The sequence below is a fragment of the Pinus tabuliformis genome, chromosome 6, assembly GCF_031772625.1.
Source record: "Pinus tabuliformis cultivar Carrire ecotype Pingquan chromosome 6, CPIR1, whole genome shotgun sequence".
NCBI lineage: Eukaryota > Viridiplantae > Streptophyta > Pinopsida > Pinales > Pinaceae > Pinus > Pinus tabuliformis.
In genome coordinates this window covers 45,458,234-45,476,424 of record NC_142292.1, presented here as the reverse complement: position 1 = coordinate 45,476,424, position 18,191 = coordinate 45,458,234, and positions in this window count along the sequence as shown.

Sequence of the window (18,191 nt, the reverse complement as noted above, 5' to 3'; positions counted from 1 at the left end):
AATGAAAATGAAAAAAAAATTGTACATTTTTAGTGTATATTTTCCTTTTTTTCTATACTTATTTTTTATGTATACATATTGCAAGTTTTGAGCTATTGAATAATTAATGTTGGTATTTTAGTACTAATGTTTTATGTTATGAATTTATGGAAGATTATTATTGTATGTTATTTAATCCAATTTGTTTATTCTTAGTTGATGGTGATCTGAAATATAAACCTGGAAGGGTTTAGCAAGATAATGAAGCATTGCAATTCCAATCACTGATTATGCTTCACCGTCTTTCTTTGTCTTCTAAGATTAATGATACCATGAATTTTAAAACTCTTCCACAAGATTTAGTCCTTGAAATTGTTCCACTTGATTCTTATTAGTGATACTAGTCATTCACAAATCCTTTGCAATCACTGTTGAACTTACAACTTAATTTTGATGACCCAATTGAGAATTAGTTGGAAGAACCATTCTTGAAGAGGTTTTTATTGTATAGTAATGTCAATATTTTATTTGTTGTAAACATAATTAAAACTGTCATCAATACTTAAGATTCTTCCACATGATATAGGACTTGGGATTCCTTTAGATAATTTTCATTAGAGTAGTCTAACGAGGCAACAATTTTGCCTGGAAAATAGTGGAAATTCTGGCATGATTTTGGTACAAATCTAGCAGAAATTTTGGGAAATCTGGGCTATAACTGTCAAGCTTCAGAATTTTGGGTGCCCGAGGGGTTTTTGATGGTGTTGAATCCATTTCAACCATAAAAAAAAACAATTCAAACACTCCTATGGTCAAATTTTTGAAGAAAAAAATGGTCGGATTCTGGTGAAATTGTGGCCTCAATAGACAACACCATTTTCAGTAGATATCCTATCCATCTATGTTTAGCCTTCACCAACTTTATATTTACCATGATGAGTTTCAAAATAGAACTAAATCAAGGTTCAAGGAATCTTTTCAGGTGAAATTACCTATAAATAATAATGTTGTTATCTTGTTTATGATGAATAGAAGGCTTAATAATGTAATTTTATTTATTTATTTATGTTAAATTATTGAATTCCTACTAATTATTTATGATGTACATATGATTACATGTTTGGAGTTACATGAATGGTTGGATTAGCATTTTGATCTTACTTAATTCCTTTTCAGTCAATATTGTGTTGAATAATGTAGGAGTAATTTAGTTATCTTAGTTTAGTTGACTTAGCTTAGTTTTATTGCTTTTTTTAATCTTGATATTCTTTCATATATATGCTTTCATTAAACTTAGCTTTAATAAAAGAAATGCATATTTGTTTAAGGTTATATGATCTAGTTTGAAAGAAATGGTAAAACTTTTATTGCTTTCATCATATTACTTTTATATCTCAAACACACTTTCAAAAACAACTTACAAATGTAAATATCTTGGCAATAAACTTTTTGAATTTTTTTACATTTTCAAAAGAGATTAGATTGTCATAATTTATAAAGAATTTGATAAACTTAGTTTCAAAATAACAATGGGTTGTTTTGAAAAAACAACCTTGAAATAAGTATAAGAACAATGCACTTATCATTGTTTGTGAGGGAAGAAATATTCTTAACTTTTGGATTTATAATTACAAACTTCGAACTATGCTTTAAAAGCAAATATTACATATTTCTACCTAAAATATGCCTATTTGGTTTGAGATTATTTTTGGACTTTTTTCTTGATTCGTAGTGGTTGGATTGGATATTTATTTCACTTGGTTTCTTTTCATTTGATTTAGATTCGTATTTATTTTCTATTATATCGTTACTCTTCTTGGTTTGAGATTATTTTTGGACCTTTTTCTTGATTCATAGTTATTGGTTTGGATATTTATTTCACTTTGTTACTTTTCATTTAATTTAGATTTGTATTTATTTTTTATTATCTGGTTACTCTTATTTGCTCTGTCTTTTTTAGTTAGTTTTATTGGTTTTGTAGTTTTTCTTATTGCTTTAGTAGATCTGCCATATGAGTAGCTAAATAATGTTGGAAATGATTTTTTCTTCAAAGAGTATAATTAAATTATACAAAAGAAAGATGAAAGTAATGATAAGGTATAAATGAGAAATGCCATATTTAAAATGATTACCTTTCTTCATCAATTAATTAAGTAGGCATAAAGGTCTTAATTTTAGTCCACATAAGAATCTTTTTAAAATGAATTCTTATGAATTTCTAGGAGAATTGATCAGTCAATCTTTTTTAGTGCTAAATCTTATACTCTCACATTCTCATTTCAGCCTTGGGAGGAGTTTGAAGAAATCGTCACTTATGAAAGTGCATTAACCAAAGATTAATTATTTGAGAGAGTTGCATATTTTCTAAGTGGTGATTGTTTTATGTTCTAAGAGTAAAATACTCTTTTCCATAGGTACTTGTAAGAGAATGATACAACATTATGCAAATATATTGAATCCAATGCTATTGGGGGAGTAATCTCACCTTCCCCTAGTTAATTCTTACCATTTTGCATCATATGCCTTCTTGATATTTGAAATATTTGGTGCTTAACTAAGAGTAACAAATCACATTCATTATAAGACTTTATAATGATCCATACCACTGACCTCTCCCCTGTTTAGATAATAAAAAGAGATCTAGTACCTTGTGGTAAGAAAAATGTATGTGTTTGAACTTATCATATTCATGACAACCTTGAATTCAAGGAGAACTAGAGTTTAAGAAATAAACACAATTGAATTTTTATGATGGTAAACAAATTTGATGGTAGACAAATTGAATTGTCTTAGGGAGTAAGAACGCAGATACAAAAAAAGTAAGAAGGTTAGTGAAATATTGAAGTTATATGAGGTTTGAAATGTAGATTTATTTGGCTCATTTTAGCACACTTCACCATTTTTTTTTACTTTTGTTTTTCAATTTTTATGTGTGCCTTATCAAAGTTTAATTGTGGACAACTTCCTTGGATCTTAATGGTTTTTATGATGAATAATTTTTTTCATTGATTTAAATTTAAGCCTCATATGATATGTTTTATTCTTCATGCTTAGATTTAAATCTTGTACAATGTTGGGATATTCTTGTTTATTTTGTATTTCCTTTCCTATGAATTCCAAGGCTCGTTTTTTTACTTTTTTTTAGTCATGCTTTTTAGTTGATAACTATTTATTTGTACAGTTAGGATTTCTAAAGTTTTCATTTTCCTTGTTTTGTTTAGTTTGTTTATTTTCTTTATAGAATAAGATGTTTTTGTATAGAGCCATTAATCCTAAGAAAATGAAATTGGTAACGTTTGGGTTGTTTTTTATGATTGTTGATATCCTAAACAAAAGCATCATACTTAATCATTTTCATAAAGTTCTTGACCTATGGCCAAAATTTCTACATTTATGGTGGAATACCTACGCTTCCAAGGATTTTTATATATAACTCTAGCACAATAGACATTAGGTTTCTTACGAGTGTTTTTATTTTAGCTTCACCTAGCTCGCATTAAATATTTTATATCTAGGATGATTGGTTGTGGGAATAACCTTAGGCTAAAACGTTGGGAGAGAGTAATTCTCCAAGCAAATCAAAACAACTCAAATATCTCTCCACTTCCTATACACCCAATTGAAAATGTAACTCTATATATAAATTAAAAGTGTGATTGAAAAATCCCCGATTGGCGTGAGCAAAGGAAGAAGAAGCATGATGGGATTGAGACTGCTGACATGCAATTAATCGGAGTATAGCAAGGGTGGTGGCGTGGCCACACCTACACAAACTCAAGCATGCAAGGAACAGTAAGGAAAATAAATCAGAGTGAGGGAAAGGCTCTAGGGTATTTGGAATTCGGTCCACTTGAACTTACAATGGTAGGAAAACTCGTTGGTCTCATAGTAGGGCATTTGGAATTTGATCCATTTGAACTTGCAGTAGTAGGAAAACTTGTTGGTCTCACAGGCTCTTGGTGGTACTGCTCTAGAGTAGCTCTTCGAAGGGGAAATCCAACTCTAGCAATCATGGAGTCATCGCCTCTCCTTCTCAGACCTTTTCGGTATGTCAAAATCAGTCACCGCATGAGCCCAATGTTTATTGCTAATTTTGTGTTCTCTGTATGGCTGGGTTTGGTTGGTCTAGTCTCGCTTTGTGGAATTATGCTCCTTATGAGCCCCTGAGGAAGGGAGGGGGTGAAGCTCACCCTCCCAATCAAAAATTGAAAGTAGAGAGCCCCCAAAACCAAAATATCCTAGGGAATGTTAGAAATTCATCCAACCTGGAAACTTAGTTGTCGAGGGAAGTCAACAAACCTCGTCTTTCAATTGATGACTAGTTAGATTTTTCTATTGATATCTCTAGATTTATGCAATTTTCTGGTAAGTGGGCTCCTGTTAGGTCAATGAATGCAATGTATTACTGGCATGAGGAATTTAAAAACCTTCACATTAAGAACCCTCATGCATTTTTGGAGGGGGTAATTCTCATTTCCAGGATGAAAATAGGAAATCTTACTTCGAATATGGTTTAATGGATGTTTCTATCATGTCTATGCTCCTGTCGCCTATGCAGGTGCCTTAATTTATCTAAAAAGTGAACGTGTCCTCTTCGGGTGACCTCCAAATCATTACTCTGCAGTTGATAAAATCCGGATACCTATGTTGGACATTGGATAAACCAATTCTCCCCGTGTGTTTCGTGACATGGACTAACTGCCTCTCATGGATCCTTATATCTGGAGATGCAATTGTTGACTAACGCCTGCGGGTTTTGGTCTAACGACAATCATGATGTTAGGCCCCTATACTACTAGTGTAACCCCTTATTGTTATTAGTATAACCCACTTATTATATTGATGTACCCATGTAGTGCCCATATTGTTACTATTGTGCCACATAGAAGCCCACTATTGTTATTGTTGTGCCCTACAATATTATTGTTATGTAGGCTTTGATTGTATTGGGACCACTTAGACTCCTATTTATAGAAAGGAGGTATTTTCATTTGTATCATCGAAGAATTGTTCATTTATGTAATGTAAAGGAGGTTGCCCCCTCGAAGAGGCTGAATTCTAAGGCGTGGATCTCTCTTTTCTATCTTTTTGTGAGCTGGTTTCATAACATTTGGTATTAGAGCTTTGGATTCTAGGGTTTCGCTGCTCCAAACAGGTCATCGTGGCATTGTCGCTATAACTTTTTTTTTGTCACGTTTCAGAAGTCACAAAAAAAACCCATTTGAGAAGAATTGGTACTGAACCTTGGGTTCGAATTTCAGAGCTTTTTGCGCAATATTTTCGGAGATATGATCTGAGGAAGTTGGTCTTTTTGCAGACTCCTGAATTACATTCAAAACAGGTGACCTGGGAAAAATCGTCATAACTTTCTCTCTGAGGATCGGATTAAAATTTCGTAACAAGGTACAGAAAGAGGACAGACTGTAGTTTCTTTTATGTGTGTTTCAGATTCAAAGGTTGAAACAGTAACTCGTGGCACGTCGTACAAGTTCGCTCTACTGAACTAGTCTATAATCAGGTCACTGCGGGAGATTGTGCATAACTCTTTCTTGGAGAATCCAATTTGGATCAGACTTGTGGCATTGGAAAGTGGACACAGAGGGCTACTACAGGTCACAATTTTTGAACTTAAAGATCCGAAAGTACAGAGTTACAGTCGTTTCAAGGTAGAGCTCCTAAAATCAAGAAAAAGCAAGATGAGGAAGTTTGATGGCAAGGATCCGGTAAATTGGATACTTCAGATGGAGCAATATTTTGATATACATGGTGTACAACTGTTACAAAAGGTATGTATTGCATCTTCATATTTAGAACCAGATCAATTTTTATGGTACAAAGGGTTTTGTTCTCGTAAAAAACTTGTTACATGGTCAATTTTCACGGAGGAAATGATAGCACATTATGAGGATACAAAGAGCAACACCTTCTTTAGAGCAACACCACAACAATTGGAAAGAGTAAAAGGGCTTTGTGACATAATGGAAAGCAAAATTATGGAAACCAGGAAGCATACCCCTCACAACTATAAATATGGAAGTGTTGTTTCTCCCAGCCTTCCACAACCTACAAGGGTTACACCACAACAATTGGAAGAAAAAAGAGAAAAAGGGCTTTGTTACAATTGTGATAGCAAATGCACTAAAGGTCATAGGTGTGCTGAGAAGAAATTATTTTACATAGAATATGAAGAGGAGGAAGAAAAGGATCAAGAAACATCAAAAGAAGAGGATATACGTCAGGACACCACCCCAGAGGAAGAAGAAATGAATCAGACCATATCTTGTAAAGCATTGGCAAGAATTACCACTCCTCAAACTCTCAAGATAGAAGGACATATCAAGAAGAAAAAGGTGCAAGAAGTGGAAGAACACATCGAGAAAGAAGAAATGAATCCAACCATATCTTGTAATTCAATGGATGAAATTACCACTCCTCAAACTATCAAGATAGAAGGACACATCAAGAAGAAAAATGTTCAAGAAGTGAAAGATCAAATCGAGCATGAAGAAATGAATCCGACCATATCTTGTAAAGGACTGGAAGAAATTACCACTCCTCAAAAGATAGAAGGACATATCAAGAAGAAAAAGGTTCAAGCAGAGAAAGATCATATCGAGCATCAACAGCAAGTTCTCCAACTTTTAAAGGATAACGCCATTTCGGTGCAAAATCAAATGAAACAACAGGTAGATCAACATCGTAGTGAAAAATGTGTTGATGTAAGTGATTGGGTATTTTTACTGCTACATCTCAAGCAAGCTATTTATGAGAAGGAAATGTTGGCAATACTACATGCACTTAAAAAATGGCGACCTTACCGAATGGGAAGACGCTTCAAGGATGAGGATGTGGAAGCATTATTTTGTGCTATTTATATTATCCAACCAAATTGGATAAACGAAGCAACGGAAGAATGGAAGGAGAACGAAGAAGTATGGCCACTTAGTCAAAAGTTGCAAAAGATCCCAATTCAAGCAATATTGCCAGAAATTGAAGAGGAAGGAAAAATCATATTGGAACCTGGAGCAGTCACAGAAACAAGAACCCGACAGCTACGAAATCGATCAATTTCAGAGTATCTCATCAAGTGGAAGAACTTACCCGCTGAATATTCCACATGGGAGGACAAGAATTTTATATAGAAGCATCAAGAACTACTCAAGCGTTGAGGACAACGCTTTTTGAAGGAGAGGGGCATGTTAGGCCCCTATACTACTAGTGTAACCCCTTATTGTTATTAGTATAACCCACTTATTATATTGATGTACCCATGTAGTGCCCATATTGTTACTATTGTGCCACATAGAAGCCCACTATTGTTATTGTTGTGCCCTACAATATTATTGTTATGTAGGCTTTGATTGTATTGGGACCACTTAGACTCCTATATATAGAAAGGAGGTATTTTCATTTGTATCATCGAAGAATTGTTCATTTATGTAATGTAAAGGAGGTTGCCCCCTCGAAGAGGCTGAATTCTAAGGCGTGGATCTCTCTTTTCTATCTTTTTGTGAGATGAAAATAGGAAATCTTACTTCGAATATGGTTTAATGGATGTTTCTATCATGTCTATGCTCCTGTCGCCTATGCAGGTGCCTTAATTTATCTAAAAAGTGAACGTGTCCTCTTCGGGCGACCTCCAAATCATTACTCTGCAGTTGATAAAATCTGGATACCTATGTTGGACATTGGATAAACCAATTCTCCCCGTGTGTTTCGTGACATGGACTAACTGCCTCTCATGGATCCTTATATCTGGAGATGCAATTGTTGACTAACGCCTGCGGGTTTTGGTCTAACGACAATCATGATTCCAAACAAGTGGCATCAGATCCAAGTTATGAGTTCGATACACACTCGACTCACGTTGGGGGGAGATTGTTGGACATTGGATAAACCAATGCTCCCCGTGTATTTTGTGACATGGACTAATTGCCTCTCATGGATCCTTATCTTTGGAAATGTGATCTTTGACTAACTCTTGTGGGTTTTGGTCTAACGACAATCGTGATTCCCAACAACCTACACCCAGGGTTTATCCTAATTTTCTGTGCAGTGTGGCTCACTTGACAATGCATCAAGGTCGCACTCCTCCTATAATTAGAGGGAGAGGTCATGGTCGAGGCAATGGGGGTGGTTAAGGCACACTCTAACATCTCATGGGCCTGATACTAGGTCTCGGTCCACCTCGGCAGTAACCAGAGCATATAGAATAATGACCCACCCACAAGCCTGCCAAACAACTGAGGAGTGGGAAGCCGACATTGTAAATCACAACACTATAAGTGACCAGGAAATTTTAGGTGAGTTGGGAGACTGAGTTCTAGACCCAGGCCACACTTGTGGCCAATGTTCTCAGTACCAGTAATCTCTTTTTACATATTGGATTGTGAAAACTCTTCTTACGAATGCTTTGATGATGATAACTACAAGCACTTCAAGTCCTATAAAATAAATTCAAGCTCTCCATGAGGAATTCCAACTCATCCAACACCAGATCCAACAACAAAATTATCATCTGACCCACATAGAGAAGCATACTCCTTTTCTGCCTCAGACTGAACTGTCAGGTTCCAGCACCAAAGACCTAGCTCCTATAGAATCTTTAGATGATTAATTTGTTTCTTGTTGAACATGATGTTTTGGTCGTTTAAGTTTAGTAGTATTTAGATGTATAGAAAATAATTTTGGCATATCTAGTATATATTACTAGTCAATAGGGATTATAAAGACTGTCAAGTTATCCATGCATTGTTTGACAATTTCAAACTATTCAGATTTTGGTTAGCTTATGACGCAACAAGATGGTCAATAGACTTGGCTTCCCTATGGGTAGGTTGAGACCATTTGGCGTTGGATGCTGCTTATGTCTCTCCTGCTTATTTTTTAAAAGTAATTGAAAGGTTATACCAAGCTTACAAAAAAAAATTGCAATTGGAATTAAAAGGAAGTTGAAAGCATTGTGAAAAGTGTGGGAAATGCAAGCAAACTTGTTAGGGCTATGAACATTTGCTTATAGCGACTCTATGCTTGTATGATATTAAGGTATCTTTAGGGATATGGATGCTCCTAGGAAATGAAGCTATGTTGGGTTAAATAGAGATGAAGGACAAACACATAAAATTGATTTACTCACCTAGAGTGAAGGCATTAGGCAAATTCATTTACGGATTGAAATCTATGGAAAATTAACCTTGTAAATTGGCTCACAGAGATGGTTTGTTAATCACCTAATTTTTAGTTATTAGTGGGAATAAGATTTCAAATTCAAGGACACGTGGTGGTACCCATAAAAAATAAAAAATAAAAAAACTTATGGTGATATCAGCTCTCTAACGTTAAGTATGAATAAGATTTTGGGGGAATGTTAGATAGAGATGATTGCTTCACCTAGTGTGTCATTATTTTGTTGATTCCTTCAACAACCACCCCTTTTATTTTACTTATCTAAGTGTCATGGCTTGTACAACAAACCCACACTATTGTATATATATAATAAGATAGTGGAGTCCCTATAGAATTTTTCTCTTACATGTTCATTGATTTCTCTATTGATTGATATTTTAAAGTTTTAGTGTTAATGCCTTGAGTGCTTATATTTCAATTTCATATTAATTTGTATAAATATTGCATAAAAAAAAAATACATATTGGACCCTTAGCTATAACAAATGTGGAAGTCCCAATAACAAACAATTTTCATAGTTGATTAATGGGAACATGTTCATAAATTAGTAGAAATCTATTAGGTGTTGTCGATATAGGGAAATAACACAATGATATGAATAAGTCAAAAAGGAAATTTCCTAAAATCTTGATAGATCAATGTCTCGATAATAGATCAATTTACAACAATTGACAAGAAAATGTTCATCAATTTATAGTCATTTAGCGAATTTCATCAGTATGGGGAGATTAGCCAATGACTATGAACAAGTCGATCAAATAAAATCCTAATCTTTGATAGCTTGATTCGTTGATTATCAAGAAATAACTTGAGGATTTAATAATGTAGATGGCACAATAGCCAAAAAGCTAGCATCTTAGCATCTTGATAGCCCAATACCCTGATATTCCAATAAGCTAATTAACCATTAGATATTTAAAGTGAATATTTCCATCAATTGATGGAGGTTATTAGTTTATGTCAATATCTGAAGATCATGATATGGTTTGTTTAATGAAATGCCCAATGATTGATAGACAGATAGGCCATTTAATAGGAAAATAAACATTTCCCATGTTTTTCCTTTAATTTTCAAATTATCATGTCCAACATTAAACACTATGAAAACATTATCATTAATTCACAAACTATGAATTGAATTGTCCTTGCGGCACACAAACTCAAATTTTAAACTTTCATTTAACAAATTTTGGCATGTTTTAACTTCATTTTCCTCTTTGTACTTTGCTTTGAAATTGCTAAAACATAGTTAACTTATCAGTTGCCACTTCAAAGGGATAACACAACAATTCAGTGTGTGTTAGTATAGTATTATTTTGTTTATTGCATCAACATAATCTGGTTTTGGTATATTTTTCTAAAATATAATTTCAGAGCATAAGTAGAGACATTGAATACATGATAAAGGGGAGAAGGAATAAGAAGAGAAGAAATGAAGAGAAAAGAAAGAGGGCTAGAAGGAATAAAAGAAAAAGGAAAAGAAATAAGACAAAAGCACATAAAATGTTAGTCAAGGTCGATAAGAGAAGGAGAAAGAGACTCGACCTTAGGCTTAGTTGCACCACTACTCTCTACAACTAGCCACCCCCAATCATGATATGATACCACAAGGGGAAATTGTCAATACTTATAAATTTGGGATGGGTGAACCCAACTATCCTTCACAATTGCAAGAATATCAATGAACTCATTTTCATATTGAGCCTAGGGTCTCCACATATTTTAAATGCCTCTTAGTTGGCTTGCATAGAAATATGGAAATCCATTTGTTGTTCTACAATCCCTAATGATTTCCTTTCCCATTTATCCTCATGATCACATAGCATGCATCAATTCATGAACCCTACTACTTAGGTAAGTTTTATAGTTTCCTAATGAGTAGTTGACATGCAAATTCATTTTTTGAGAGCCCAAAACATACCAAAATTTTTCCAATCCATAATTGGCACTGTTCTAACATGTTTGGGTACCCGAAACTTTATATCAACACTCAAAATGTCCTAGTAAACTTTCCACTTGGGAATGGAAAAATTTTACTTGTGAAATTGCCACTCCACGGACTCATGTGCCACTGCTCTCTAGGTATGATTTGATTATCCATGTGGATGTATATTCCATAAGTTTTGTCCCATTTTCCCACACCATTCATGGGTCAAATCTTAAATTCCAAGATGGTAGTTTCCCATGCTTCCCATTGAATTATGAGAGTACTCCATGTAGGTTTTAACCCCGTACATAAATTACCTACATACGAATTCTAAAAACAGAAAATAAACAATGGCGAGAGCATAAAACATAAAATAGATATACATAGAGATTTTCCCCTAGATCCAAAAACCAGGACTGCCAGATTGATTTTTCATTATATTCCTTTCAATGTTACAATACATATATATACATGTTGAAGCATCCATAAACCCCAATCCATTAACCCTAGATTAGAACATAACAATAGTTCCCTTGATTGGATCTACAAAATACCATGGGCAGAAAACCATCATGCCCAAAACCATGTGCAAAAACCATGCACAAAACCATACCACCCACCTAATATAGGGTCCAAAAAACAATTCCCCAGGGCGCTGCCCCGGACCCCATAGAGGGGGGCTACAACCCCCCTCAAACCCCTCGACAAGGGGGGCTAGCTGGCCCCCCTCTAACCCCCCAGTTTCAATATTGGGGCTAGTCGAGAAAAGAATATAACACACACCCAACACTCCACAACCACCCCTCCCCTACTAATAAATGTGGTAGGTGGTTGCTTCAACTATCCAATGACTTGTCGGTTGGTGTGAAAACCAAAACCTCAAATTTTAATGCGAACTTGTAATGATCTCTAGGGTGAGGTTTTTTCGGCAATAATAGGCATGGCTAATTTCCTGTTAGCCTCACCAATTCCCACTAATGGTATCATAGTCAGTGCTCACATTCCTAGTCAATTTTTCAACATTTTTAATTATCGAAGGAATATTTAGATACAAAACATTTTTAATTGTCTAGTTTGGTTTGTTGTAATGACAACATTTAAATGTCACTACAAGATTTAACAACATAATTTCTGAGTTTAGGCTTCTATAATTCATAATACTTTAATGTCAATCTTCTGAATTAGTTACAATGAGCAATTTTTGGATCGAAATTTCAAACGAGCTAATGTGGTTGAAGATGAACCACATTAGCTAGTTCGAAATGTCGGCCAAAAATTTCTCATTGTGATTAATTTGGAAGATCTACATCAAAACCACATAATTAATTACAGTAATCTCGGAGTTCAAAATGAGGTTGTTACGCTATTTGATTAGCTCAACATTATATTTAAGAACAATATGAAATTCGACATAAAACTTAATAAGAACATTTATCTAAAAATTAAAGCAATATCAAATTACCATATATTTAAAATTATGATGACAAAGGTTACAAGAAGACCACTCTATGTGGAGTTAGAAAACAACGTAACCAATTTATGAGTAATTCAAATATAATGATCAAACCATACTAACCACTTGGTATAAGTGATATTTTTTGCATGATATGTCCTTCATAAAGTTTGAACTAAACTATTTAGGATTTCACTACCAAACCTTTTTCCTTATTCCCGTTGTAATGTGACATTTTAAAACTTTATTTTGAAGCTATTTAAAACTAATAATGACAAGTAGATAGTTTGTTAGATATTCTTGAAAAAGTTGTTTGTAATTATTTTTTGTCAATTTAGAATTTGTCTTTGAGATATATAAGCTTTTGATTTGATGTGATAACATTTTTTCTCATTCAAGTATTAACATTATCATGAATTTCAATTTCATGCATTATAGACATATTTCAGTTTGTTGTTATTCTCCATGTGAAGTTACAAGGTATTTTGCTACAATGACATATAAATATGTTGAGATTCCATTTCACATCAATAATCCTCTTATAAATTTTGAGTTTTAAAATTGTCGTTATGTGTATGTGCTTTGAATCGACATATGAGTATAACAATAATGAGACAAAGATGATTTAAAATGCATTACTTGCACCTAGAAGTTGGCTTTAGGGTGAACATTCTGTGTTTCATGCTTTAGTTTGCTACAATGACATATAAATATGTTGAGATTCCATTTCACATCAATAATCCTTTTCTAAATTTTGAGTTTTAAAATTGTCGCTATGTGTATGTGCTTTGAATCAAAAGTGATTTAAAATGCATTACTTGCACCTAGAAGTTGGCTTGGGGTGAACATTATTTGTTTCATGCATTAGTTTTCGGGTGTAAGTTTTCAATTTGATGTGACAACCTCCTTCCTCATTCAAGTATTAACATCCCCATCAAGTTAATTATGATGTATTATAGATGGTGTTTGGCTTGTGGTTGTTCTCCATGTGATATTACAAGGTATTTTGCTACAATGACATATCAATATGTTGAGATTCCATTTCACATCAACAATACTCTTCTAAATTTTTTGTGTTAATATTGTTGCTATGTGTATGTGATTTGAATATTTACATGAGCATAACAATAATGAGACATAGATGGTTTAAAATACATTACCCACGCTTGGAAGTTGGATTTGGGGTGGACGTACTTTATTTAATGCACTCGCATCCTCTATCACTTTGATACACAAAATTCTAAAGTCACTATGAAATGGTGATCCATAACTACTGTGGATATTCCACTCGAAAGTTCATCACAACAAATATGATAAAATATATCAAAAATATTGAATCTATACTATGAGGGTTAATTTTCCTTAGATTCCTAGATTTATTAAATTATTATTTATGCTTATGCATGCAATATATGAAATACAAAAAATAGAGAACAAATGGAATAATTAGCCACAAAACCACAATAACACAAGATATGGCCTGGGAAACCCTTTCAACAAAAAACCCAGTTGGAAGGTGAGGCTATTATTCTCTCTCTTTCTCTGAATTGAAATGGTGCAAATACAAAGGAGTGAGACATGTGGCCCGTGGGTTGCTACAAAACATAAAATATCTATGTTCTTCCTTCTCCCCCTATCCATTATCAGCTACTCTGCTCTGCTATGGAACAAAATGCACTAGCATAGAATTGAACCCCTTTTCCTCCTAGCTTAATAGCCAATTAAGGGTTAATTTTGTCCATTCAACCCTCAATATGAGTTATAACTTAAATATTGCAGAGTATTCTTCATTATGGTCATAGGGCTACACCCTTTTCTATGAGTAATGGGGTTGACATGGAATCCTCTTGAATAACGGTGGACAAAAGAAGAAGGCCAAATTCTAGGCGACATAACTTTTGTATACAGACTTCGCTTGAGGTATTTCTTAAACCATTGGAAAGGTGTCTAAGTGTAGAATAATGCAAGGGGATCTAGTGTTCACGATAGTTTTTTCCCCAAAAAGCTTTAGGAATTTCTCAAAATTCCTCTAGAAGGTTTAAAACCCTAATTATCCAAACTAGTACCCACTGGTGAAAATGATCATGTGAGTTGATTCCTAAAAAATTTCCAATCCAAAAGCATCAATATAGATGAAAAATAATATAACGATCCAGTATGGATCAAATGGAATTTTCTTTTGTTTGCATTGAATAATGAGAAGAGAAATAGACAAGCCCAATGTTAACACTAAAACCCCTTTTTAAGCCCTATATATTGAGTTAATACATTTCTATTGTTATATTTTTATGTTGGCTAGAACCTTTCATTATAATTGTACCCTTTGTTTCCTATGTATATACTAAAGAGACCTAGTCTGAGGATCATCAAAAACTTGTGTTAGATATTGTGTTAATTATAAAAGGAGATTTCCCCCTCAAAGTGGACTGTAATTATTAGCTACTGATAATTTTAAGGTGTATGGTTCATAACCATTGGTATCAAACCATGATCTTAGGGTTTTGCTACTTCAAACAATTCATCTTGGAATTTTTACTATAACTTTTTTTGGGATGTTTTATACCATGAAATTTTGAGTGGATGGAGAAGATATCTCAAGGCATGTCTGTTAATTCTTTTTATTATTATGGCTCAATATACTTTCAAAGATATACTCTATGGAAGTTAGGGTTTGTGAATAGGATGAAATCAGTTTCAAACAAGTGATTTTGGAATTTTCGGTATAACTTTTTTTCCTAGGAAGATTCAAATTATGAAATAAAGAGTAGATTTAGAAAACATCTAAATGTGTAAAAAATTTAGATTTTGGTTCAATAAAATTTTAGATATATACCTTGTGGAAGCTAGGGTTCGTAAATGGGCTTGAAATCGGTGTCAAAAGAGAGATCTTGGCATTCTCACTATAATTTTTTTCTGGTGCACTTCAGATTGTGAAGTTTTCATATATCTGATGAGACCTATGGAAGTCCATAAGGGAAAATTTTTATAATCATATTTGTTGGGCACATGGAAAGCCTTACACATTTACTTTTGGGAAGAGGTAAAAAATCAATGAGTTTTGGGAAAGTTAGGATAAATTATACTCAAAATATCAAATTTTGTCCACACCACTAGAATTACAAAGAAGACATATTAGAGTATTATAAGCCAAAATTTCATATTCATAAGGGCTCAAATATATGTGTGTGTGTGTGTGTGTGAAGACAAAGGTCTCCAAATTAAGGTTTTAAAGGTACAGGATTTACAAATGATATAACTTTTGATTAGAAGATCCAATTTATTTAGTGACAAGAGGTTGTGATAAAGAGGGGTATTATTATTATTTTCTCACGTGGCTCCAAAAAAATATCCAAAGCTAGTACACCAATTAAACCTCTTGAAATCTCATGCATGACCCTTGAAGAAACGAAATACTTCAAGTACCAATTATCCACGTTGGAAATTTAGTTTAAGAAAATAAGAAATACTATGAAAGTTGAATTGTCACGGGTGAAAGGATCTGTTAGAAATATGGAACAAAATATTGGGGAAAATAATAAAAAACTTAAAAGGGAAATGATAGATGAAATGGAAAAAAAGATGAATGGGAATGAGGAAGACATAAAAAAATCCATGAATGAAAACAATCAAGAACAAGAAACATTCTCTTATAAAATCTCCAAAGGAATCATGAAAATAAGTAGAAGAATGATGTTGAGGCTCAATCACATATAATTAGTACTTTATCACAAATAGAGAGTACAAATATTGAATCCCAGAATCACGATCCAAATTGTCAAGGGTTCAAGTCAAAATCAAGGAACTACTTCATTCCAAATATCAATATGAGGAAGTTTGATGGTACAATCTTGTAACATGGATATTATAAAAGGAGCAATACTTTGATATACACTACGCAACAAACTTGTAAAAGTTAAGCATTTCATATATGTTTTTAGAATAAGATGAATTTGTATGGTATCAATGGCTTTGCAAATGGAAAATAAGATTCTCTTGTATCTTGGTCCATTTTTATAGAGGAATTGATAACACATTATGTGGCTTAAGAACAATACATTCTTTATTTAATTGGTAAATCTTCTTCAAAAAGTTCCAGCTATAGAGCACATTCAACAATTCCAAAGGTCGATTCTCAAGGAAAAGAACATTTTAAAGGATATTTTGTTAAATTTATTTATGGAAAATTTAAAGGAAATCATCCAACATGAGGCATGTCTCTTTCATCCTAAATCCCTAGAGCATACTTTCAATTGGGAAAGGAAAGTTGAAAGTAAAAATATGGCTACTAGAAGAGTGGTCACTAACAAATATAGAGAACATCATGCTCCCTCTCCTGACCTCACTCAACCAAAAAGCTTGACACCTTAGCAAATGTAGGGAAAAAAAACAAAGGGACTAAGTTTCAATTGTGTCAACAAGTACAATAAGGGGCATAAATGTTGTGAGAGGAAATGATTCTATATAGACTGTGAAGAGGAAGATGACTAAGAATAGGAATTGTCTCAAGTTCTATACATATAAGAGACTACTCCAATAACATCTTGTCATGCATTGACAGGGATCAAAACTCCATAAACCCTTAAGAAAGAAGGATATGTCAAAAAGCAAAAGGTAACAATGTTGATTGATTCATATAGTACCCATAACTTCATTAATTACAGACTGGAAAAACTTCTCAATTTCTTGTATAACCAACACCAAAACTTCAAGTCATGGAAAATTTTAGGGGCTAATGTTCGCCCAGTGGGCTAATTTTCCATGATTTTTCCACAAAAAAGATTCGCCAACTTCCAATTTTATAAAAGACAATTCGCCCAAATTTTAGAATATAAAATTATTTTACCTTAAAAATCGCCAAAATTATATAGAGGCTATATGTAAAATCATTAAAAATTTGAATGATTTTACAAATACATCAATAAACATTTTATAGTTTGCATATTAGAGATTAGTGAGATTCGCCAATGTTTTAAACTTCAAGAAAATTTTCCATCCTTAAAATTTTCCTTGCTTCAAGTAATGGTTATAGATGGAGGTGCCATAAATTGTTCAGGAGGTCCCATAGTATTATGATGAATATGGAGGAGTATTTATTAGACAGTATCATGATTGCAATCCAAATGGGTAGTGTTGATGTTGTATTAGGGATCCAATGGTTATAATCACTAGGAACAATGGCCCTTAATTTTCAAGATCTTTCCATGAGATTTTCCTTATAAGAAAAGGAAATTGAGCTTAGAAGTATCCCATGGAAACCCTCTAAAGCGATAAACTCTAATAACATGACAAAATTTATAAAAAGGGACACCATGATGTAATTGCACAAATGTGTTGATTAGATGTTAAAAAGTCTATATCCTTTGCTCTAGTAGATTTCCAAAAAGTTATCAACAATCATTCCAAGGTATTGGAGAGATGCCTAAGGGTCTTCTGCCTACTTTTTGAGATCATAAATATGGTATTCTTTTGCAACTTGAAAGTGTACCACCAACATTAGGCCTTTCATGTATCTATACGCAAAAAAGAGTGAGATTAAATGTATGGTCCAAGAAATGTTAGAGGTTGGCATCATTCAAGCTAGTCAGAGTGTTTTCTCTTCACTAATGGTGATGGTTATAAAAAGGGATGATTCATGACATATGTGTC